Here is a 25,698-nt window from a genome sequence, read left to right as displayed (position 1 = left end):
AGCTAACAGAGTTAAACCATACTTTTGATTGTGCACTTCTGAACACTCTTTCTGTAGAAAATGCAAGTGGACATTTGGAGCGCTAAGAAGGTAATAGTGGAAAAAGGAATATATTCAAATATAAACTACACAGTAGGATTCTGTGAAAATTCTTTCTGTTCTGTGCATTCAACTAACAGATTTGAACCTTACTTTTGATTGAGCCGTTCTGAAACACTCTTTCTGTAGAAACTGCAATTGGACATGCTAAGCGCTAAGAGGCCTACATTGGTAAAAAGAATATCTTCAAATAAAAACTACACAGATGCATTCTGTGAAACTTATTTCTGATCTGTAAATTCAGTTAACAGAGATAAAACATATTTTTGATTGAGCAGTTATGAAACACTCTTTTTGTAGAAAATGCAAGTGGAGATTCGGAGCGCTAAGAATGTAATAGTGGAAAAAGGAATGTCTTCAAATATAAACTACACAGAATCATTCGGTGAAACTTCTTTCTGATCTGTGCATTCAGCTAACAGAGTTAAACCATACTTTTCATTGAGCAGATCTGAACACTCTTTCTGTAGAAAATGCAACTGGACATTTGGAGCGCTAAGAGCGTAGTAGTGGAAAAAGCAATATATTCAAATATAAACTACACAGAAGCATTCTGTGAAACTTCTTTCTGATCTGAGCATTCAGCTAACAGAGTTAAACCATACTGTTGATTGAGCAGTTTTGAAACACTCTGTCTGTAGAAAATGCAACTGGACATTCGTAGCGCTAAGTGGGTAATAGTGGAAAAAAGAATATGTTCAAATATAAACTACACAGAAGCATTGTATGAAACTTCTTTCTGTTCTGTTCATTCAACTAACAGAGTTGAACCTTACTTTTGATTGAGCCGTTCTGAAACACTCTTTCTGTAGAAACTGCAATTGGACATTCTGAGCGCTAGGAGGACTATATTGGGAAAAAGAATGTCTACAAATAAAAACTACACAGAAGAATTGTGTGAAACTTCTTTCTGTTCTGTTTGTTCAATTAAAAGAGTTGAACCTTAGTTTTGATTGAGCCGTTCTGAAACACTCTTTCTGTAGAAAATGCAAGTGGAGATTCGGAGCGCTAAGAGGGTAATAGTGGAAAAAGGAATGTCTCCAAATATAAACTACACAGAATCATTCTGTGAAACTTCTTTCTGTTCTGTGCATTCAGCTAACAGAGTTAAACCATACTTTTGATTGAGCAGATCTGAACTCTCTTTCTGTAGAAAATGCAACTGGACATTTGGAGCGCTAAGAGAGTAGTAGTGGAAAAAGGAATATATCCAAATATAAACTACACAGAAGCATTCTGTGAAACTTCTTTCTGATCTGAGCATTCAGCTAACAGAGTTAAACCATACTTTTGATTGAGCAGTTTTGAAACACTCTGTCTGTAGAAAATGCAACTGGACATTCGTAGCGCTAAGTGGGTATTTGTGGAAAAAAGAATATGTTCAAATATAAACTACAAAGAAGCAGTGTATGAAACTTCTTTCTGTTCTGTGCATTCAACTTACAGAGTTGAACCTTACTTTTGATTGAGCCTTTCTGAAACACTCTTTCTGTAGAAACTGCAATTGGACATTCTGAGCGCTAAGAGGCCTATATTGGGAAAAATAATATCTTCAAATAAAAACTACACAGAAGCATTGTGTGAAACTTATTTCTGATATGTTCATTAAGCTAACAGAGTTAATCCATACTTTTGATTGCGCAGTTCTGAAGACTCTTTCTGTAGAAAATGCAAGTGGACATTCGGAGCGCTAAGAGGGTAATAGTGGAAAAACGAATATATTCAAATATAAACTACACAGTAGCATTCTGTGAAAATTCTTTCTGTTCTGTGCATTCAACTAACAGAGTTGAACCTTACTTTTGATTGAGCCGTTCTGAAACACTCTTTCTGTAGAAACTGCAATTGGACATTCTGAGCGCTAGGAGGCCTATATTGGGAAAAAGAATGTCTACAAATAAAAACTACACAGAAGAATTGTGTGAAACTTCTTTCTGTTCTGTTTGTTCAACTAAAAGAGTTGAACCTTAGTTTTGATTGAGCCGTTCTGAAACACTCTTTCTGTAGAAAATGCAAGTGGAGATTCGGAGCGCTAAGAGGGTAATAGTGGAAAAAGGAATGTCTCCAAATATAAACTACACAGAATCATTCTGTGAAACTTCTTTCTGATCTGTGCATTCAGCTAACAGAGTTAAACCATACTTTTGATTGAGCAGATCTGAACTCTCTTTCTGTAGAAAATGCAACTGGACATTTGGAGCGCTAAGAGAGTAGTAGTGGAAAAAGGAATATATTCAAATATAAACTACACTGAAGCATTCTGTGAAACTTCTTTCTGATCTGAGCATTCAGCTAACAGAGTTAAACCATACTTTTGATTGAGCAGTTTTGAAACACTCTGTCTGTAGAAAATGCAACTGGACATTCGTAGCGCTAAGTGGGTAATTGTGGAAAAAAGAATATGTTAAAATATAAACTACACAGAAGCAGTGTATGAAACTTCTTTCTGTTCTGTGCATTCAACTAACAGAGTTGAACCTTACTTTTGATTGAGCCGTTCTGAAACACTCTTTCTGTAGAAACTGCAATTGGACATTCTGAGCGCTAAGAGGCCTATATTGGGAAAAAGAATGTCTACAAATAAAAACTACACAGAAGAATTGTGTGAAATTTCTTTCTGTTCTGTTTGTTCAACTAAAAGAGTTGTACCTTAGTTTTAATTGAGCCGTTCTGAAACACTCTTTCTGTAGAAAATGCAATGGAGATTCGGAGCGCTAAGAGGGTAATAGTGGAAAAAGGAATATATTCAAATATAAACTACACAGTAGCATTCTGTGGAAATTCTTTCTGTTCTGTGCATTCAACTAACAGAGTTGAACCTTACTTTTGATTGAGCCGTTCTGAAACACTCTTTCTGTAGAAACTGCAATTGGACATGCTAAGAGCTAAGAGGCCTACATTGGGAAAAAGAATATCTTCAAATAAAAACTACACAGATGCATTCTGTGAAACTTATTTCTGATCTGTAAATTCAGTTAACAGAGATAAAACATATTTTTGATTGAGCAGTTATGAAACAATCTTTTTGTAGAAAATGCAAGTGGAGATTCGGAGCGCTAAGAGGGTAATAGTGGAAAAAGGAATGTCTTCAAATATAAACTACACAGAATCATTCGGTGAAACTTCTTTCTGATCTGTGCATTCAGCTAACAGAGTTAAACCATACTTTTGATTGAGCAGATCTGAACACTCTTTCTGTAGAAAATACAACTGGACATTTGGAGCGCTAAGAGAGTAGTAGTGGAAAAAGGAATATATTCAAATATAAACTACACAGAAGCATTCTGTGAAACTTCTTTCTGATCTGAGCATTCAGCTAACAGAGTTAAACCATACTTTTGATTGAGCAGTTTTGAAACACTCTGTCTGTAGAAAATGCAACTGGACATTCGTAGCGCTAAGTGGGTAATAGTGGAAAAAAGTACATGTTCAAATATAAACTACACAGAAGCATTGTATGAAACTTCTTTCTGTTCTGTGCATTCAACTAACAGAGTTGAACCTTACTTTTGATTGAGCCTTTCTGAAACGCTCTTTCTGTAGAAACTGCAATTGGACATTCTGAGCGCTAAGAGGCCTATATTGGGAAAAATAATATCTTCAAATAAAAACTACACAGAAGCATTGTGTGAAACTTATTTCTGGTATGTTCATTAAGATAACAGAGTTAAACCATACTTTTGATTGCGCAGTTCTGAACACTCTTTCTGTAGAAAATGCAAGTGGACATTCGGAGCGCTAAGAGGGTAATAGTGGAAAAAGGAATATATTCAAATATAAACTACACAGTAGCATTCTGTGAAAATTCTTTGTGTTCTGTGCATTCAACTAACAGAGTTGAACCTTACTTTTGATTGAGCCGTTCTGAAACACTCTTTCTGTAGAAACTGCAATTGGACATGCTAAGCGCTAAGAGGCCTACATTGGGAAAAAGAATATCTTCAAATAAAAACTACACAGATGCATTCTGTGAAACTTATTTCTGATCTGTAAATTCAGCTAACAGAGATAAAACATATTTTTGATTGAGCAGTTATGAAACACTCTTTTTGTAGAAAATGCAAGTGGAGATTCGGAGCGCTAAGAGGGTAATAGTGGAAAAAGGAATGTCTTCAAATATAAACTACACAGAATCATTCGGTGAAACTTCTTTCTGATCTGTGCATTCAGCTAACAGAGTTAAACCATACTTTTGATTGAGCAGATCTGAACACTCTTTCTGTAGAAAATGCAACTGGACATTTGGAGCGCTAAGAGCGTAGTAGTGGAAAAAGGAATATATTCAAATATAAACTACACAGAAGCATTCTGTGAAACTTTTTTCTGATCTGAGCATTCAGCTAACAGAGTTAAACCATACTTTTGATTGAGCAGTTTTGAAACACTCTGTCTGTTAAAAATGCAACTGGACATTCGTAGCGCTAAGTGGGTAATAGTGGAAAAAAGAATATGTTCAAATATAAACTACACAGAAGCATTGTATGAAACTTCTTTCTGTTCTGTGCATTCAACTAACAGAGTTGAACCTTACTTTTGATTGAGCCGTTCTGAAACACTCTTTCTGTAGAAACTGCAATTGGACATTCTGAGCGCTAAGAGGCCTATATTGGGAAAAAGAATGTCTACAAATAAAAACTACACAGAAGAATTGTGTGAAACTTCTTTCTGTTCTGTTTGTTCAACTAAAAGAGTTGAACCTTAGTTTTGATTGAGCCGTTCTGAAACACTCTTTCTGTAGAAAATGCAATGGAGATTCGGAGCGCTAAGAGGGTAATAGTGGAAAAAGGAATGTCTCCAAATATAAACTACACAGAATCATTCTGTGAAACTTCTTTCTGATCTGTGCATTCAGCTAACAGAGTTTAACCATACTTTTGATTGAGCAGATCTGAACTCTCTTTCTGTAGAAAATGCAACTGGACATTTGGAGCGCTAAGAGAGTAGTAGTGGAAAAAGGAATATATTCAAATATAAACTACACAGAAGCATTCTGTGAAACTTCTTTCTGATCTGAGCATTCAGCTAACAGAGTTAAACCATACTTTTGATTGAGCAGTTTTGAAACACTCTGTCTGTAGAAAATGCAACTGGACATTCGTAGCGCTAAGTGGGTAATAGTGGAAAAAAAATATGTTCAAATATAAACTACACAGAAGCATTGTATGAAACTTCTTTCTGTTCTGTGCATTCAACTAACAGAGTTGAACCTTACTTTTGATTGAGCCTTTCTGAAACACTCTTTCTGTAGAAACTGCAATTGGACATTCTGAGCGCTAAGAGGCCTATATTGGGAAAAATAATATCTTCAAATATAAACTACACAGAACCATTGTGTGAAACTTATTTCTGATATGTTCATTAAGCTAACAGAGTTAAACCATACTTTTGATTGCGCAGTTCTGAACACTCTTTCTGTAGAAAATGCAAGTGGACATTCGGAGCGCTAAGAGGGTAATAGTGGAAAAAGGAATATATTCAAATATAAACTACACAGTAGCATTCTGTGAAAATTCTTTCTGTTCTGTGCATTCAACTAACAGAGTTGAACCTTACTTTTGATTGAGCCGTTCTGAAACACTCTTTCTGTAGAAACTGCAATTGGACATGCTAAGCGCTAAGAGGCCTACATTTTGAAAAAGAATATCTTCAAATAAAAACTACACAGATGCATTCTGTGAAACTTATTTCTGATCTGTAAATTCAGTTAACAGAGATAAAACATATTTTTGATTGAGCAGTTATGAAACACTATTTTTGTAGAAAATGCAGGTGGAGATTCGGAGCGCTAAGAGGGTAATAGTGGAAAAAGGAATGTCTTCAAATATAAACTACACAGAATCATTCGGTGAAACTTCTTTCTGATCTGTGCATTCAGCTAACAGAGTTAAACCATACTTTTGATTGAGCAGATCTGAACACTCTTTCTGTAGAAAATGCAACTGGACATTTGGAGCGCTAAGAGCGTAGTAGTGGAAAAAGGAATATATTCAAATATAAACTACACAGAAGCATTCTGTGAAACTTTTTTCTGATCGGAGCATTCAGCTTACAGAATTAAACCATACTTTTGATTGAGCAGTTTTGAAACACTCTGTCTGTAGAAAATGCAACTGGACATTCGTAGTGCTAAGTGGGTAATAGTGGAAAAAAGAATATGTTCAAATATAAACTACACAGAAGCATTGTATGAAACTTCTTTCTGTTCTGTGCATTCAACTAACAGAGTTGAACCTTACTTTTGATTGAGCCGTTCTGAAACACTCTTTCTGTAGAAACTGCAATTGGACATTCTGAGCGCTAGGAGGCCTATATTGGGAAAAAGAATATCTACAAATAAAAACTACACAGAAGAATTGTGTGAAACTTCTTTCTGTTCTGTTTGTTCAACTAAAAGAGTTGAACCTTAGTTTTGATTGAGCCGTTCTGAAACACTCTTTCTGTAGAAAATGCAAGTGGAGTTTCGGAGCGCTAAGAGGGTAATAGTGGAAAAAGGAATGTCTCCAAATATAAACTACACAGAATCATTCTGTGAAACTTCTTTCTGATCTGTGCATTCAGCTAACAGAGTTATAACATACTTTTGATTGAGCAGATCTGAACTCTCTTTCTGTAGAAAATGCAACTGGACATTTGGAGCGCTAAGAGAGTAGTAGTGGAAAAAGGAATATATTCAAATATAAACTACACAGAAGCATTCTGTGAAACTTCTTTCTGATCTGAGCATTCAGCTAACAGAGTTAAACCATACTTTTCATTGAGCAGTTTTGAAACACTCTGTCTGTAGAAAATGCAACTGGACATTCGTAGCGCTAAGTGGGTAATAGTGGAAAAAAGAATATGTTCAAATATAAACTACACAGAAGCATTGTATGAAACTTCTTTCTGTTCTGTGCATTCAACTAACAGAGTTGAACCTTACTTTTGATTGAGCCTTTCTGAAACACTCTTTCTGTAGAAACTGCAATTGGACATTCTGAGCGCTAAGAGGCCTCTATTGGGAAAAATAATATCTTCAAATAAAAACTACACAGAAGCATTGTGTGAAACTTATTTCTGATATGTTCATTAAGCTAACAGAGTTAAACCATACTTTTGATTGCGCAGTTCTGAACACTCTTTCTGTAGAAAATGCAAGTGGACATTCGGAGCGCAAAGAGGGTAATAGTGGAAAAAGGAATATATTCAAATATAAACTACACAGTAGCATTCTTTGAAAATTCTTTCTGTTCTGTGCATTCAACTAACAGAGTTGAACCTTACTTTTGATTGAGCCGTTCTGAAACACTCTTTCTGTAGAAACTGCAATTGGACATGCTAAGCGCTAGGAGGCCTACATTTTGAAAAAGAATATCTTCAAATAAAAACTACACAGATGCATTCTGTGAAACTTATTTCTGATCTGTAAATTCAGTTAACAGAGATAAAACATATTTTTGATTGAGCAGTTATGAAACACTCTTTTTGTAGAAAATGCAAGTGGAGATTCGGAGCGCTAAGAGGGTAATAGTGGAAAAAGGAATGTCTTCAAATATAAACTACACAGAATCATTCGGTGAAACTTCTTTCTGATCTGTGCATTCAGCTAACAGAGTTAAACCATACTTTTGATTGAGCAGATCTGAACACTCTTTCTGTAGAAAATGCAACTGGACATTTGGAGTGCTAAGAGCGTAGTAGTGGAAAAAGGAATATATTCAAATATAAACTACACAGAAGCATTTTGTGAAACTTCTTTCTTATCTGAGCATTCAGCTAACAGAGTTAAACCATACTTTTGATTGAGCAGTTTTGAAACACTCTGTCTGTAGAAAATGCAACTGGACATTCGTAGCGCTAAGTGTGTAATAGTGGAAAAAAGAATATGTTCAAATATAAACTACACAGAAGCATTGTATGAAACTTCTTTCTGTTCTGTGCATTCAACTAACAGAGTTGAACCTTACTTTTGATTGAGCCGTTCTGAAACACTCTTTCTGTAGAAACTGCAATTGGACATTCTGAGCGCTAGGAGGCCTATATTGGGAAAAAGAATGTCTACAAATAAAAACTACACAGAAGAATTGTGTGAAACTTCTTTCTGTTCTGTTTGTTCAACTAAAAGAGTTGAACCTTAGTTTTGATTGAGCCGTTCTGAAACACTCTTTCTGTAGAAAATGCAAGTGGAGATTCGGAGCGCTAAGAGGGTAATAGTGGAAAAAGGAATGTCTCCAAATATAAACTACACAGAATCATTCTGTGAAACTTCTTTCTGATCTGTGCATTCAGCTAACAGAGTTAAACCATACTTTTGATTGAGCAGATCTGAACTCTCTTTCTGTAGAAAATGCAACTGGACATTTGGAGCGCTAAGAGAGTAGTAGTGGAAAAAGGAATATATTCAAATATAAACTACACTGAAGCATTCTGTGAAACTTCTTTCTGATCTGAGCATTCAGCTAACAGAGTTAAACCATACTTTTGATTGAGCAGTTTTGAAACACTCTGTCTGTAGAAAATGCAACTGGACATTCGTAGCGCTAAGTGGGTAATTGTGGAAAAAAGAATATGTTCAAATATAAACTACACAGAAGCAGTGTATGAAACTTCTTTCTGTTCTGTGAATTCAACTAACAGAGTTGAACCTTACTTTTGATTGAGCCTTTCTGAAACACTCTTTCTGTAGAAACTGCAATTGGACATTCTGAGCGCTAAGAAGCCTATATTGGGAAAAATAATATCTTCAAATAAAAACTACACAGAAGCATTGTGTGAAACTTATTTCTGATATGTTCATTAAGCTAACAGAGTTAAACCATACTTTTGATTGCGCAGTTCTGAACACTCTTTCTGTAGAAAATGCAAGTGGACATTCGGAGCGCTAAGAGGGTAATAGTGGAAAAAGGAATATATTCAAATATAAACTACACAGTAGCATTCTGTGAAAATTCTTTCTGTTCTGTGCATTCAACTAACAGAGTTGAACCTTACTTTTGATTGAGCCGTTCTGAAACACTCTTTCTGTAGAAACTGCAATTGGACATGCTAAGCGATAAGAGGCCTACATTGGGAAAAAGAATATCTTCAAATAAAAACTACACAGATGCATTCTGTGAAACTTATTTCTGATCTGTAAATTCAGTTAACAGAGATAAAACATATTTTTATTGAGCAGTTATGAAACACTCTTTTTGTAGAAAATGCAAGTGGAGATTCGGAGCGCTAAGAGGGTAATAGTGGAAAAAGGAATGTCTTCAAACATAAACTACACAGAATCATTCGGTGAAAATTCTTTCTGATTTGTGCATTCAGCTAACAGAGTTAAACCATACTTTTGATTGAGCAGATCTGAACACTCTTTCTGTAGAAAATGCAACTGGACATTTGGAGCGCTAAGAGCGTAGTAGTGGAAAAAGGAATATATTCAAATATAAACTACACAGAAGCATTCTGTGAAACTTTTTTCTGATCTGAGCATTCAGCTAACAGAGTTAAACCATACTTTTGATTGAGCAGTTTTGAAACACTCTGTCTGTAGAAAATGCAACTGGATATTCGTAGCGCTAAGTGGGTAATAGTGGAAAAAAGAATATGTTCAAATATAAACTACACAGAAGCATTGTATGAAACTTCTTTCTGTTCTGTGCATTCAACTAACAGAGTTGAACCTTACTTTTGATTGAGCCGTTCTGAAACACTCTTTCTGTAGAAACTGCAATTGGACATTCTGAGCGCTAAGAGGCCTATATTGGGAAAAAGAATGTCTACAAATAAAAACTACACAGAAGAATTGTGTGAAACTTCTTTCTGTTCTGTTTGTTCAACTAAAAGAGTTGAACCTTAGTTTTGATTGAGCCGTTCTGACACACTCTTTCTGTAGAAAATGCAAGTGGAGATTCGGAGCGCTAAGAGGGTAATAGTGGAAAAAGGAATGTCTCCAAATATAAACTACACAGAATCATTCTGTGAAACTTCTTTCTGATCTGTGCATTCAGCTAACAGAGTTAAACCATACTTTTGATTGAGCAGATCTGAACTCTCTTTCTGTAGAAAATGCAACTGGACATTTGGAGCGCTAAGAGAGTAGTAGTGGAAAAAGGAATATATTCAAATATAAACTACACAGAAGCATTCTGTGAAACTTCTTTCTGATCTGAGCATTCAGCTAACAGAGTTAAACCATACTTTTGATTGAGCAGTTTTGAAACACTCTGTCTGTAGAAAATGCAACTGGACATTCGTAGCGCTAAGTGGGTAATTGTGGAAAAAAGAATATGTTCAAATATAAACTACACAGAAGCAGTGTATGAAACTTCTTTCTGTTCTGTGAATTCAACTAACAGAGTTGAACCTTACTTTTGATTGAGCCTTTCTGAAACACTCTTTCCGTAGAAACTGCAATTGGACATTCTGAGCGCTAAGAGGCCTATAATGGGAAAAATAATATCTTCAAATAAAACTACACAGAAGCATTGTGTGAAACTTATTTCTGATATTTTCATTAAGCTAACAGAGTTAAACCATACTTGTGATTGCGCAGTTCTGAACACTCTTTCTGTAGAAAATGCAAGTGGACATTCGGAGCGCTAAGAGGGTAATAGTGGAAAAAGGAATATATTCAAATATAAACTACACAGTAGCATTCTGTGAAAATTCTTTCTGTTCTGTGCATTCAACTAACAGAGTTGAACCTTACTTTTGATTGAGCCGTTCTGAAACACTCTTTCTGTAGAAACTGCAATTGGACATGCTAAGCGCTAAGAGGCCTACATTGGGAAAAAGAATATCTTCAAATAAATACTACACAGATGCATTCTGTGAAACTTATTTCTGATCTGTAAATTCAGTTAACAGAGATAAAACATATTTTTGATTGAGCAGTTATGAAACAATCTTTTTGTAGAAAATGCAAGTGGAGATTCGGAGCGCTAAGAGGGTAATAGTGGAAAAAGGAATGTCTTCAAATATAAACTACACAGAATCATTCGGTGAAACTTCTTTCTGATCTGTGCATTCAGCTAACAGAGTTAAACCATACTTTTGATTGAGCAGATCTGAACACTCTTTCTGTAGAAAATGCAACTGGACATTTGGAGGGCTAAGAGCGTAGTAGTGGAAAAAGGAATATATTCAAATATAAACTACACAGAAGCATTCTGTGAAACTTTTTTCTGATCTGAGCATTCAGCTTACAGAGTTAAACCATACTTTTGATTGAGCAGTTTTGAAACACTCTGTCTGTAGAAAATGCAACTGGACATTCGTAGCGCTAAGTGGGTAATAGTGGAAAAAAGAATATGTTCAAATATAAACTACACAGAAGCATTGTATGAAACTTCTTTCTGTTCTGTGCATTCAACTAACAGAGTTGAACCTTACTTTTGATTGAGCCGTTCTGAAACACTCTTTCTGTAGAAACTGCAATTGGACATTCTGAGCGCTAAGAGGCCTATATTGGGAAAAAGAATGTCTACAAATAAAAACTACACAGAAGAATTGTGTGAAACTTCTTTCTGTTCTGTTTGTTCAACTAAAATATTTGAACCTTAGTTTTGATTGAGCCGTTCTGAAACACTCTTTCTGTAGAAAATGCAAGTGGAGATTCTGAGCGCTAAGAGGGTAATAGTGGAAAAAGGAATGTCTCCAAATATAAACTACACAGAATCATTCTGTGAAACTTCTTTCTGATCTGTGCATTCAGCTAACAGAGTTAAACCATACTTTTGATTGAGCAGATCTGAACTCTCTTTCTGTAGAAAATGCAACTGGACATTTGGAGTGCTAAGAGAGTAGTAGTGGAAAAAGGAATATATTCAAATATAAACTACACAGAAGCATTCTGTGAAACTTCTTTCTGATCTGAGCATTCAGCTAACAGAGTTAAACCATACTTTTGATTGAGCAGTTTTGAAACACTCTGTCTGTAGAAAATGCAACTGGACATTCGTAGCGCTAAGTGGGTAATAGTGGAAAAAAGAATATGTTCAAATATAAACTACACAGAAGCATTGTGTGAAACTTCTTTCTGTTCTGTGCATTCAACTAACAGAGTTGAACCTTACTTTTGATTGAGCCTTTCTGAAACACTCTTTCTGTAGAAACTGCAATTGGACATTCTGAGCGCTAAGAGGCCTATATTGGGAAAAATAATATCTTCAAATAAAACTACACAGAAGCATTGTGTGAAACTTATTTCTGATATGTTCATTAAGCTAACAGAGTTAAACCATACTTTTGATTGCGCAGTTCTGAACACTCTTTCTGTAGAAAATGCAAGTGGACTTTTGGAGCGCTAAGAGGGTAATAGTGGAAAAAGGAATGTATTCAAATATAAACTTCACAGTAGCATTCTGTGAAAATTCTTTCTGTTCTGTGCATTCAACTAACAGAGTTGAACCTTACTTTTGTTTGAGCCGTTCTGAAACACTCTTTCTGTAGAAACTGCAATTGGACATGCTAAGCGCTAAGAGGCCTACATTTTGAAAAAGAATATCTTCAAATAAAAACTACACAGATGCATTCTGTGAAACTTATTTCTGATCTGTAAATTCAGTTAACAGAGATAAAACATATCTTTGATTGAGCAGTTATGAAACACTCTTTTTGTAGAAAATGCAAGTGGAGATTCGGAGCGCTAAGAGGGTAATAGTGGAAAAAGGAATGTCTTCAAATATAAACTACACAGAATCATTCGGTGAAACTTCTTTCTGATCTGTGCATTCAGCTAACAGAGTTAAACCATACTTTTGATTGAGCAGATCTGAACACTCTTTCTGTAGAAAATGCAACTGGACATTTGGGGCGCTAAGAGCGTAGTAGTGGAAAAAGGAATATATTCAAATATAAACTACACAGAAGCATTCTGTGAAACTTCTTTCTTATCTGAGCATTCAGCTAACAGAGTTAAACCATACTTTTGATTGAGCAGTTTTGAAACACTCTGTCTGTAGAAAATGCAACTGGACATTCGTAGCGCTAAGTGGGTAATAGTGGAAAAAAGAATATGTTCAAATATAAACTACACAGAAGCATTGTATGAAACTTCTTTCTGTTCTGTGCATTCAACTAACAGAGTTGAACCTTACTTTTGATTGAGCCGTTCTGAAACACTCTTTCTGTAGAAACTGCAATTGGACATTCTGAGCGCTAGGAGGCCTATATTGGGAAAAAGAATGTCTACAAATAAAAACTACACAGAAGAATTGTGTGAAACTTCTTTCTGTTCTGTTTGTTCAACTAAAAGAGTTGAACCTTAGTTTTGATTGAGCCGTTCTGAAACACACTTTCTGTAGAAAATGCAAGTGGAGATTCGGAGCGCTAAGAGGGTAATAGTGGAAAAAGGAATGTCTCCAAATATAAACTACACAGAATCATTCTGTGAAACTTCTTTCTGATCTGTGCATTCAGCTAACAGAGTTAAACCATACTTTTGATTGAGCAGATCTGAACTCTCTTTCTGTAGAAAATGCAACTGGACATTTGTAGCGCTAAGAGAGTAGTAGTGGAAAAAGTAATATATTCAAATATAAACTACACAGAAGCATTCTGTGAAACTTCTTTCTGATCTGAGCATTCAGCTAACAGAGTTAAACCATACTTTTGATTGAGCAGTTTTGAAACACTCTGTCTGTAGAAAATGCAACTGGACATTCGTAGCGCTAAGTGGGTAATTGTGGAAAAAAGAATATGTTCAAATATAAACTACACAGAAGCAGTGTATGAAACTTCTTTCTGTTCTGTGAATTCAACTAACAGAGTTGAACCTTACTTTTGATTGAGCCTTTCTGAAACACTCTTTCTGTAGAAACTGCAATTGGACATTCTGAGCGCTAAGAAGCCTATATTGGGAAAAATAATATCTTCAAATAAAAACTACACAGAAGCATTGTGTGAAACTTATTTCTGATATGTTCATTAAGCTAACAGAGTTAAACCATACTTTTGATTGCGCAGTTCTGAACACTCTTTCTGTAGAAAATGCAAGTGGACATTCGTAGCGCTAAGAGGGTAATAGTGGAAAAAGGAATATATTCAAATATAAACTACACAGTAGCATTCTGTGAAAATTCTTTCTGTTCTGTGCATTCAACTAACAGAGTTGAACCTTACTTTTGATTGAGCCGTTCTGAAACACTCTTTCTGTAGAAACTGCAATTGGACATGCTAAGCGCTAAGAGGCCTACATTGGGAAAAAGAATATCTTCAAATAAAAATTACACAGATGCATTCTGTGAAACTTATTTCTGATCTGTAAATTCAGTTAACAGAGATAAAACATATTTTTATTGAGCAGTTATGAAACACTCTTTTTGTAGAAAATGCAGGTGGAGATTCTGAGCGCTAAGAGGGTAATAGTGGAAAAAGGAATGTCTTCAAATATAAACTACACAGAATCATTCGGTGAAAATTCTTTCTGATCTGTGCATTCAGCTAACAGAGTTAAACCATACTTTTGATTGAGCAGATCTGAACACTCTTTCTGTAGAAAATGCAACTGGACATTTGGAGCGCTAAGAGCGTAGTAGTGGAAAAAGGAATATATTCAAATATAAACTACACAGAAGCATTCTGTGAAACTTTTTTCTGATCTGAGCATTCAGCTAACAGAGTTAAACCATACTTTTGATTGAGCAGTTTTGAAACACTCTGTCTGTAGATAATGCAACTGGACATTCATAGCGCTAAGTGGGTAATAGTGGAAAAAAGAATATGTTCAAATATAAACTACACAGAAGCATTGTATGAAACTTCTTTCTGTTCTGTGCATTCAACTAACAGAGTTGAACCTTACTTTTGATTGAGCCGTTCTGAAACACTCTTTCTGTAGAAACTGCAATTGGACATTCTGAGCGCTAAGAGGCCTATATTGGGAAATAGAATGTCTACAAATAAAAACTACACAGAAGAATTGTGTGAAACTTCTTTCTGTTCTGTTTGTTCAACTAAAAGAGTTGAACCTTAGTTTTGATTGAGCCGTTCTGACACACTCTTTCTGTAGAAAATGCAAGTGGAGATTCGGAGCGCTAAGAGGGTAATAGTGGAAAAAGGAATGTCTCCAAATATAAACTACACAGAATCATTCTGTGAAACTTCTTTCTGATCTGTGCATTCAGCTAACAGAGTTAAACCATACTTTTGATTGAGCAGATCTGAACTCTCTTTCTGTAGAAAATGCAACTGGACATTTGGAGCGCTAAGAGAGTAGTAGTGGAAAAAGGAATATATTCAAATATAAACTACACAGAAGCATTCTGTGAAACTTCTTTCTGATCTGAGCATTCAGCTAACAGAGTTAAACCATACTTTTGATTGAGCAGTTTTGAAACACTCTGTCTGTAGAAAATGCAACTGGACATTCGTAGCGCTAAGTGGGTAATAGTGGAAAAAAGAATATGTTCAAATATAAACTACACAGAAGCATTGTATGAAACTCCTTTCTGTTCTGTGCATTCAACTAACAGAGTTGAACCTTACTTTGATTGAGCCTTTCTGAAACACTCTTTCTGTAGAAACTGCAATTGGACATTCTGAGCGCTAAGAGGCCTATATTGGGAAAAATAATATCTTCAAATATAAACTATACAGAAGCATTGTGTGAAACTTATTTCTGATATTTTCATTAAGCTAACAGAGTTAAACCATACTTTTGATTGCGCAGTTCTGAACACTCTTTCTGTAGAAAATGCAAGTGGACATTCGGAGCGCTAAGAGGGTAATAGTGGAAAAAGGAATATATTCAAATATAAACTACACAGTAGCATTCTGTGAAAATTCTTTCTGTTCTTTGCATTCAACTCACAGAGTTGAACCTTACTTTTGATTGAGCCGTTCTGAAACACTCTTTCTGTAGAAACTGCAATTGGACATGCTAAGCGCTAAGAGGCCTACATTGGGAAAAAGAATATCTTCAAATAAAAACTACACAGATGCATTCTGTGAAACTTATTTCTGATCTGTAAATTCAGTTAACAGAGATAAAACATATTTTTGATTGAGCAGTTATGAAACACTCTTTTTGTAGAAAATGCAAGTGGTGATTCGGTGCGCTAAGAGGGTAATAGTGGAAAAAGGAATGTCTTCAAATATAAACTACACAGAATCATTCGGTGAAACTTCTTTCTGATCTGTGCATTCAGCTAACAGAGTTAAACCATACTTTTGATTGAGCAGATCTGAACACTCTTTCTGTAGAAAATGCAACTGGACATTTGGAGCGCTAAGAGCGTAGTAGTGGAAAAAGGAATATATTCAAATATAAACTACACAGAAGCATTCTGTGAAACTTTTTTCTGATCTGAGCATTCAGCTTACAGAGTTAAACCATACTTTTGATTGAGCAGTTTTGAAACACTCTGTCTGTAGAAAATGCAACTGGACATTCGTAGCGCTAAGTGGGTAATAGTGGAAAAAAGAATATGTTCAAATATAAACTACACAGAAGCATTGTATGAAACTTCTTTCTGTTCTGTGCATTCAACTAACAGAGTTGAACCTTACTTTTGATTGAGCCGTTCTGAAACACTCTTTCTGTAGAAACTGCAATTGGACATTCTGAGCGCTAAGAGGCCTATATTGGGAAAAGAATGTCTACAAATAAAAACTACACAGAAGAATTGTGTGAAACTTCTTTCTGTTCTGTTTGTTCAACTAAAAGAGTTGAACCTTAGTTTTGATTGAGCCGTTCTGAAACACTCTTTCTGTAGAAAATGCAAGTGGAGATTCGGAGCGCTAAGAGGGTAATAGTGGAAAAAGGAATGTCTCCAAATATAAACTACACAGAATCATTCTGTGAAACTTCTTTCTGATCTGTGCATTCAGCTAACAGAGTTAAACCATACTTTTGATTGAGCAGATCTGAACTCTCTTTCTGTAGAAAATGCAACTGGACATTTGGAGCGCTAAGAGAGTAGTAGTGGAAAAAGGAATATATTCAAATATAAACTACACAGAAGCATTCTGTGAAACTTCTTTCTGATCTGAGCATTCAGCTAACAGAGTTAAACCATACTTTTGATTGAGCAGTTTTGAAACACTCTGTCTGTAGAAAATGCAACTGGACATTCGTAGCGCTAAGTGGGTAATAGTGGAAAACAGAATATGTTCAAATATAAACTACACAGAAGCATTGTATGAAACTCCTTTCTGTTCTGTGCATTCAACTAACAGAGTTGAACCTTACTTTTGATTGAGCCTTTCTGAAACACTCTTTCTGTAGAAACTGCAATTGGACATTCTGAGCGCTAAGAGGCCTATATTGGGAAAAATAATATCTTCAAATATAAACTACACAGAAGCATTGTGTGAAACTTATTTCTGATATTTTCATTAAGCTAACAGAGATAAACCATACTTTTGATTGCGCAGTTCTGAACACTCTTTCTGTAGAAAATGCAAGTGGACATTCGGAGCGCTAAGAGGGTAATAGTGGAAAAAGGAATATATTCAAATATAAACTACACAGTAGCATTCTGTGAAAATTCTTTCTGTTCTGTGCATTCAACTAACAGAGTTGAACCTTACTTTTGATTGAGCCGTTCTGAAACACTCTTTCTGTAGAAACTGCAATTGGACATGCTAAGCGCTAAGAGGCCTACATTGGGAAAAAGAATATCTTCAAATAAAAACTACACAGATGCATTCTGTGAAACTTATTTCTGATCTGTAAATTCAGTTAACAGAGATAAAACATATTTTTGATTGAGCAGTTATGAAACACTCTTTTTGTAGAAAATGCAAGTGGTGATTCGGTGCGCTAAGAGGGTAATAGTGGAAAAAGGAATGTCTTCAAATATAAACTACACAGAATCATTCGGTGAAACTTCTTTCTGATCTGTGCATTCAGCTAACAGAGTTAAACCATACTTTTGATTGAGCAGATCTGAACACTCTTTCTGTAGAAAATGCAACTGGACATTTGGAGCGCTAAGAGCGTTGTAGTGGAAAAAGGAATATATTCAAATATAAACTACACAGAAGCATTCTGTGAAACTTCTTTCTGATCTGAGCATTCAGCTTACAGAGTTAAACCATACTTTTGAATGAGCAGTTTTGAAACTCTCTGTCTGTAGAAAATGCAACTGGACATTCGTAGCGCTAAGTGGGTAATAGTGGAAAAAAGAATATGTTCAAATATAAACTACACAGAAGCATTGTATGAAACTTCTTTCTGTTCTGTGCATTCAACTAACAGAGTTGAACCTTACTTTTGATTGAGCCGTTCTGAAACACTCTTTCTGTAGAAACTGCAATTGAAAATTCTGAGCGCTAAGAGGCCTATATTGGGAAAAGAATGTCTACAAATAAAAACTACACAGAAGAATTGTGTGAAACTTCTTTCTGTTCTGTTTGTTCAACTAAAAGAGTTGAACCTTAGTTTTGATTGAGCCGTTCTGAAACACTCTTTCTGTAGAAAATGCAAGTGGAGATTCGGAGCGCTAAGAGGGTAATAGTGGAAAAAGGAATGTCTCCAAATATAAACTACACAGAATCATTCTGTGAAACTTCTTTCTGATCTGTGCATTCAGCTAACAGAGTTAAACCATACTTTTGATTGAGCAGATCTGAACTCTCTTTCTGTAGAAAATGCAACTGGACATTTGGAGCGCTAAGAGAGTAGTAGTGGAAAAAGGAATATATTCAAATATAAACTACACAGAAGCATTCTGTGAAACTTCTTTCTGATCTGAGCATTCAGCTAACAGAGTTAAACCATACTTTTGATTGAGCAGTTTTGAAACACTCTGTCTGTAGAAAATGCAACTGGACATTCGTAGCGCTAAGTGGGTATTTGTGGAAAAAAGAATATGTTCAAATATAAACTACACAGAAGCAGTGTATGAAACTTCTTTCTGTTCTGTGCATTCAACTAACAGAGTTGAACCTTACTTTTGATTGAGCCTTTCTGAAACACTCTTTCTGTAGAAACTGCAATTGGACATTCTGAGCGCTAAGAGGCCTATATTGGGAAAAATAATATCTTCAAATAAAAACTACACAGAAGCATTGCGTGAAACTTATTTCTGATATGTTCATTAAGCTAACAGAGTTAAACCATACTTTTGATTGCGCAGTTCTGAACACTCTTTCTGTAGAAAATGCAAGTGGACATTCGGAGCGCTAAGAGGGTAATAGTGGAAAAAGGAATATATTCAAATATAAACTACACAGTAGCATTCTGTGAAAATTCTTTCTGTTCTGTGCATTCAACTAACAGAGTTGAACCTTACTTTTGATTGAGCCGTTCTGAAACACTCTTTCTGTAGAAACTGCAATTGGACATGCTAAGCGCTAAGAGGCCTACATTGGGAAAAAGAATATCTTCAAATAAAAACTACACAGATGCATTCTGTGAAACTTATTTCTGATCTGTAAATTCAGTTAACAGAGATAAAACATATTTTTGATTGAGCAGTTATGAAACACTCTTTTTGTAGAAAATGCAAGTGGAGATTCGGAGCGCTAAGAGGGTAATAGTGGAAAAAGGAATGTCTTCAAATATAAACTACACAGAATCATTCGGTGAAACTTCTTTCTGATCTGTGCATTCAGCTAACAGAGTTAAACCATACTTTTGATTGAGCAGATCTGAACACTCTTTCTGTAGAAAATGCAACTGGACATTTGGAGCGCTAAGAGCGTTGTAGTGGAAAAAGGAATATATTCAAATATAAACTACACAGAAGCATTCTGTGAAACTTCTTTCTGATCTGAGCATTCAGCTAACAGAGTTAAACCATACTTTTGATTGAGCAGTTTTGAAACACTCTGTCTGTAGAAAATGCAACTGGACATTCGTAGCGCTAAGTGGGTAATAGTGGAAAAAAGAATATGTTCAAATATAAACTACACAGAAGCATTGTATGAAACTTCTTTCTGTTCTGTGCATTCAACTAACAGAGTTGAACCTTACTTTTGATTGAGCCGTTCTGAAACACTCTTTCTGTAGAAACTGCAATTGGACATTCTGAGCGCTAAGAGGCCTATATTGGGAAAAAGAATGTCTACAAATAAAAACTACACAGAAGAATTGTGTGAAATTTCTTTCTGTTCTGTTTGTTCAACTAAAAGAGTTGAACCTTAGTTTTAATTGAGCCGTTCTGAAACACTCTTTCTGTAGAAAATGCAATGGAGTTTCGGAGCGCTAAGAGGGTAATAGTGGAAAAAGGAATATATTCAAATATAAACTACACAGTAGCATTCTGTGAAAATTCTTTCTGTTCTGTGCATTCAACTAACAGAGTTGAACCTTACTTTTGATTGAGCCGTTCTGAAACACTCTTTCTGTAGAAACTGCAATTGGACATGCTAAGCGCTAAGAGGCCTACATTGGGAAAAAGAATATCTTCAAATAAAAACTACACAGATGCATTCTGTGAAACTTATTTCTGATCTGTAAATTCAGTTAACAGAGAGAAAACATATTTTTGATTGAGCAGTTATGAAACAATCTTTTTGTAGAAAATGCAAGTGGAGATTCGGAGCGCTAAGAGGGTAATAGTGGAAAAAGGAATGTCTTCAAATATAAACTACACAGAATCATTCGGTGAAACTTCTTTCTGATCTGTGCATTCAGCTAACAGAGTTAAACCATACTTTTGATTGAGCAGATCTGAACACTCTTTCTGTAGAAAATGCAACTGGACATTTGGAGCGCTAAGAGCGTAGTAGTGGAAAAAGGAATATATTCAAATATAAACTACACAGAAGCATTCTGTGAAACTTCTTTCTGATCTGAGCATTCAGCTAACTGAGTTAAACCATACTTTTGATTGAGCAGTTTTGAAACACTCTGTCTGTAGAAAATGCAACTGGACATTCGTAGCGCTAAGTGGGTAATAGTGGAAAAAAGAATATGTTCAAATATAAACTACACAGAAGCATTGTATGAAACTTCTTTCTGTTCTGTGCATTCAACTAACAGAGTTGAACCTTACTTTTGATTGAGCCTTTCTGAAACGCTCTTTCTGTAGAAACTGCAATTGGACATTCTGAGCGCTAAGAGGCCTATATTGGGAAAAATAATGTCTACAAATAAAAACTACACAGAAGCATTGTGTGAAACTTATTTCTGATATGTTCATTAAGCTATCAGAGTTAAACCATACTTTTGATTGCGCAGTTCTGAACACTCTTTCTGTAGAAAATGCAAGTGGACATTCGGAGCGCTAAGAGGGTAATAGTGGAAAAAGGAATATATTCAAATATAAACTACACAGTAGCATTCTGTGAAAATTCTTTCTGTTCTGTGCATTCAACTAACAGAGTTGAACCTTACTTTTGATTGAGCCGTTCTGAAACACTCTTTCTGTAGAAACTGCAATTGGACATGCTAAGCGCTAAGAGGCCTACATTGGGAAAAAGAATATCTTCAAATAAAAACTACACAGATGCATTCTGTGAAACTTATTTCTGATCTGTAAATTCAGCTAACAGAGATAAAACATATTTTTGATTGAGCAGTTATGAAACACTCTTTTTGTAGAAAATGCAAGTGGAGATTCGGAGCGCTAAGAGGGTAATAGTGGAAAAAGGAATGTCTTCAAATATAAACTACACAGAATCATTCGGTGAAACTTCTTTCTGATCTGTGCATTCAGCTAACAGAGATAAACCATACTTTTGATTGAGCAGATCTGAACACTCTTTCTGTAGAAAATGCAACTGGACATTTGGAGCGCTAAGAGCGTAGTAGTGGAAAAAGGAATATATTCAAATATAAACTACACAGAAGCATTCTGTGAAACTTCTTTCTGATCTGAGCATTCAGCTAACAGAGTTAAACCATACATTTGATTGAGCAGTTTTGAAACACTCTGTCTGTAGAAAATGCAACTGGACATTCGTAGCGCTAAGTGGGTAATAGTGGAAAAAAGAATATGTTCAAATATAAACTACACAGAAGCATTGTATGAAACTTCTTTCTGTTCTGTGCATTCAACTAACAGAGTTGAACCTTACTTTTGATTGAGCCGTTCTGAAACACTCTTTCTGTAGAAACTGCAATTGGACATTCTGAGCGCTAAGAGGCCTATATTGGGAAAAGAATGTCTACAAATAAAAACTACACAGAAGAATTGTGTGAAACTTCTTTCTGTTCTGTTTGTTCAACTAAAATTGTTTAACCTTAGTTTTGATTGAGCCGTTCTGAAACACTCTTTCTGTAGAAAATGCAATGGAGATTCGGAGCGCTAAGAGGGTAATAGTGGAAAAAGGAATGTCTCCAAATATAAACTACACAGAATCATTCTGTGAAACTTCTTTCTGATCTGTGCATTCAGCTAACAGAGTTAAACCATACTTTTGATTGAGCAGATCTGAACTCTCTTTCTGTAGAAAATGCAACTGGACATTTGGAGCGCTAAGAGAGTAGTAGTGGAAAAAGGAATATAATCAAATATAAACTACACAGAAGCATTCTGTGAAACTTCTTTCTGATCTGAGCATTCAGCTAACAGAGTTAAACCATACTTTTCATTGAGCAGTTTTGAAACACTCTGTCTGTAGAAAATGCAACCGGACATTCGTAGCGGTAAGTGGGTAATAGTGGAAAAAAGAATATGTTCAAATATAAGCTACACAGAAGCATTGTATGAAACTTCTTTCTGTTCTGTGCATTCAACTAACAGAGTTGAACCTTACTTTTGATTGAGCCTTTCTGAAACACTCTTTCTGTAGAAACTGCAATTGGACATTCTGAGCGCTAAGAGGCCTATATTGGGAAAAATAATATCTTCAAATAAAAACTACACAGAAGCATTGTGTGAAACTTATTTCTGATATGTTCATTAAGCTAACAGAGTTAAACCATACTTTTGATTGCGCAGTTCTGAACACTCTTTCTGTAGAAAATGCAAGTGGACATTCGGAGCGCTAAGAAGGTAATAGTGGAAAAAGGAATATATTCAAATATAAACTACACAGTAGCATTCTGTGAAAATTCTTTCTGTTCTGTGCATTCAACTAACAGAGTTGAACCTTACTTTTGATTGAGCCGTTCTGAAACACTCTTTCTGTAGAAACTGCAATTGGACATGCTAAGCGCTAAGAGGCCTACATTGGGAAAAAGAATATCTTCAAATAAAAACTACACAGATGCATTCTGTGAAACTTATTTCTGATCTGTAAATTCAGTTAACAGAGATAAAACATATTTTTGATTGAGCAGTTATGAAACACTCTTTTTGTAGAAAATGCAAGTGGAGATTCGGAGCGCTAAGAGGGTAATAGTGGAAAAAGGAATGTCTTCAAATATAAACTACACAGAATCATTCGGTGAAACTTCTTTCTGATCTGTGCATTCAGGTAACAGAGTTAAACCATACTTTTGATTGAGCAGATCTGAACACTCTTTCTGTAGAAAATGCAACTGGACATTTGGAGCGCTAAGAGCGTAGTAGTGGAAAAAGGAATATATTCAAATATAAACTACACAGAAGCATTCTGTGAAACTTCTTTCTGATCTGAGCATTCAGCTAACAGAGTTAAACCATACATTTGATTGAGCAGTTTTGAAACACTCTGTCTGTAGAAAATGCAACTGGACATTCGTAGCGCTAAGTGGGTAATAGTGGAAAAAAGAATATGTTCAAATATAAACTACACAGAAGCATTGTATGAAACTTCTTTCTGTTCTGTGCATTCAACTAACAGAGTTGAACCTTACTTTTGATTGAGCCGTTCTGAAAAACTCTTTCTGTAGAAACTGCAATTGGACATTCTGAGCGCTAAGAGGCCTATAATCGGAATAGAATGTCTACAAATAAAAACTACACAGAAGAATTGTGTGAAACTTCTTTCTGTTCTGTTTGTTCAACTAAAATTGTTTAACCTTAGTTTTGATTGAGCCGTTCTGAAACACTCTTTCTGTAGAAAATGCAATGGAGATTCGGAGCGCTAAGAGGGTAATAGTGGAAAAAGGAATGTCTCCAAATATAAACTACACAGAATCATTCTGTGAAACTTCTTTCTGATCTGTGCATTCAGCTAACAGAGTTAAACCATACTTTTGATTGAGCAGATCTGAACTCTCTTTCTGTAGAAAATGCAACTGGACATTTGGAGCGCTAAGAGAGTAGTAGTGGAAAAAGGAATATATTCAAATATAAACTACACAGAAGCATTCTGTGAAACTTCTTTCTGATCTGAGCATTCAGCTAACAGAGTTAAACCGTACTTTTGATTGAGCAGTTTTGAAACACTCTGTCTGTAGAAAATGCAACTGGACATTCGTAGCGCTAAGTGGGTATTTGTGGAAAAAAGAATATGTTCAAATATAAACTACACAGAAGCAGTGTATGAAACTTCTTTCTGTTCTGTGCATTCAACTAACAGAGTTGAACCTTACTTTTGATTGAGCCTTTCTGAAACACTCTTTCTGTAGAAACTGCAATTGGACATTCTGAGCGCTAAGAGGCCTATATTGGGAAAAATAATATCTTCAAATAAAAACTACACAGAAGCATTGCGTGAAACTTATTTCTGATATGTTCATTAAGCTAACAGAGTTAAACCATACTTTTGATTGCGCAGTTCTGAACACTCTTTCTGTAGAAAATGCAAGTGGACATTCGGAGCGCTAAGAGGGTAATAGTGGAAAAAGGAATATATTCAAATATAAACTACACAGTAGCATTCTGTGAAAATTCTTTCTGTTCTGTGCATTCAACTAACAGAGTTGAACCTTACTTTTGATTGAGCCGTTCTGAAACACTCTTTCTGTAGAAACTGCAATTGGACATGCTAAGCGCTAAGAGGCCTACATTGGGAAAAAGAATATCTTCAAATAAAAACTACACAGATGCATTCTGTGAAAGTTATTTCTGATCTGTAAATTCAGTTAACAGAGATAAAACATATTTTTGATTGAGCAGTTATGAAACACTCTTTTTGTAGAAAATGCAAGTGGAGATTCGGAGCGCTAAGAGGGTAATAGTGGAAAAAGGAATGTCTTCAAATATAAACTACACAGAATCATTCGGTGAAACTTCTTTCTGATCTGTGCATTCAGCTAACAGAGTTAAACCATACTTTTGATTGAGCAGATCTGAACACTCTTTCTGTAGAAAATGCAACTGGACATTTGGAGCGCTAAGAGCGTTGTAGTGGAAAAAGGAATATATTCAAATATAAACTACACAGAAGCATTCTGTGAAACTTCTTTCTGATCTGAGCATTCAGCTAACAGAGTTAAACCATACTTTTGATTGAGCAGTTTTGAAACACTCTGTCTGTAGAAAATGCAACTGGACATTCGTAGCGCTAAGTGGGTAATAGTGGAAAAAAGAATATGTTCAAATATAAACTACACAGAAGCATTGTATGAAACTTCTTTCTGTTCTGTGCATTCAACTAACAGAGTTGAACCTTACTTTTGATTGAGCCGTTCTGAAACACTCTTTCTGTAGAAACTGCAATTGGACATTCTGAGCGCTAAGAGGCCTATATTGGGAAAAAGAATGTCTACAAATAAAAACTACACAGAAGAATTGTGTGAAATTTCTTTCTGTTCTGTTTGTTCAACTAAAAGAGTTGAACCTTAGTTTTAATTGAGCCGTTCTGAAACACTCTTTCTGTAGAAAATGCAATGGAGTTTCGGAGCGCTAAGAGGGTAATAGTGGAAAAAGG

Source organism: Symphalangus syndactylus, chromosome 2 (genome assembly GCF_028878055.3).
Source record: "Symphalangus syndactylus isolate Jambi chromosome 2, NHGRI_mSymSyn1-v2.1_pri, whole genome shotgun sequence".
Classification (NCBI taxonomy): domain Eukaryota; kingdom Metazoa; phylum Chordata; class Mammalia; order Primates; family Hylobatidae; genus Symphalangus; species Symphalangus syndactylus.
This window is presented reverse-complemented; position numbering follows the sequence as displayed.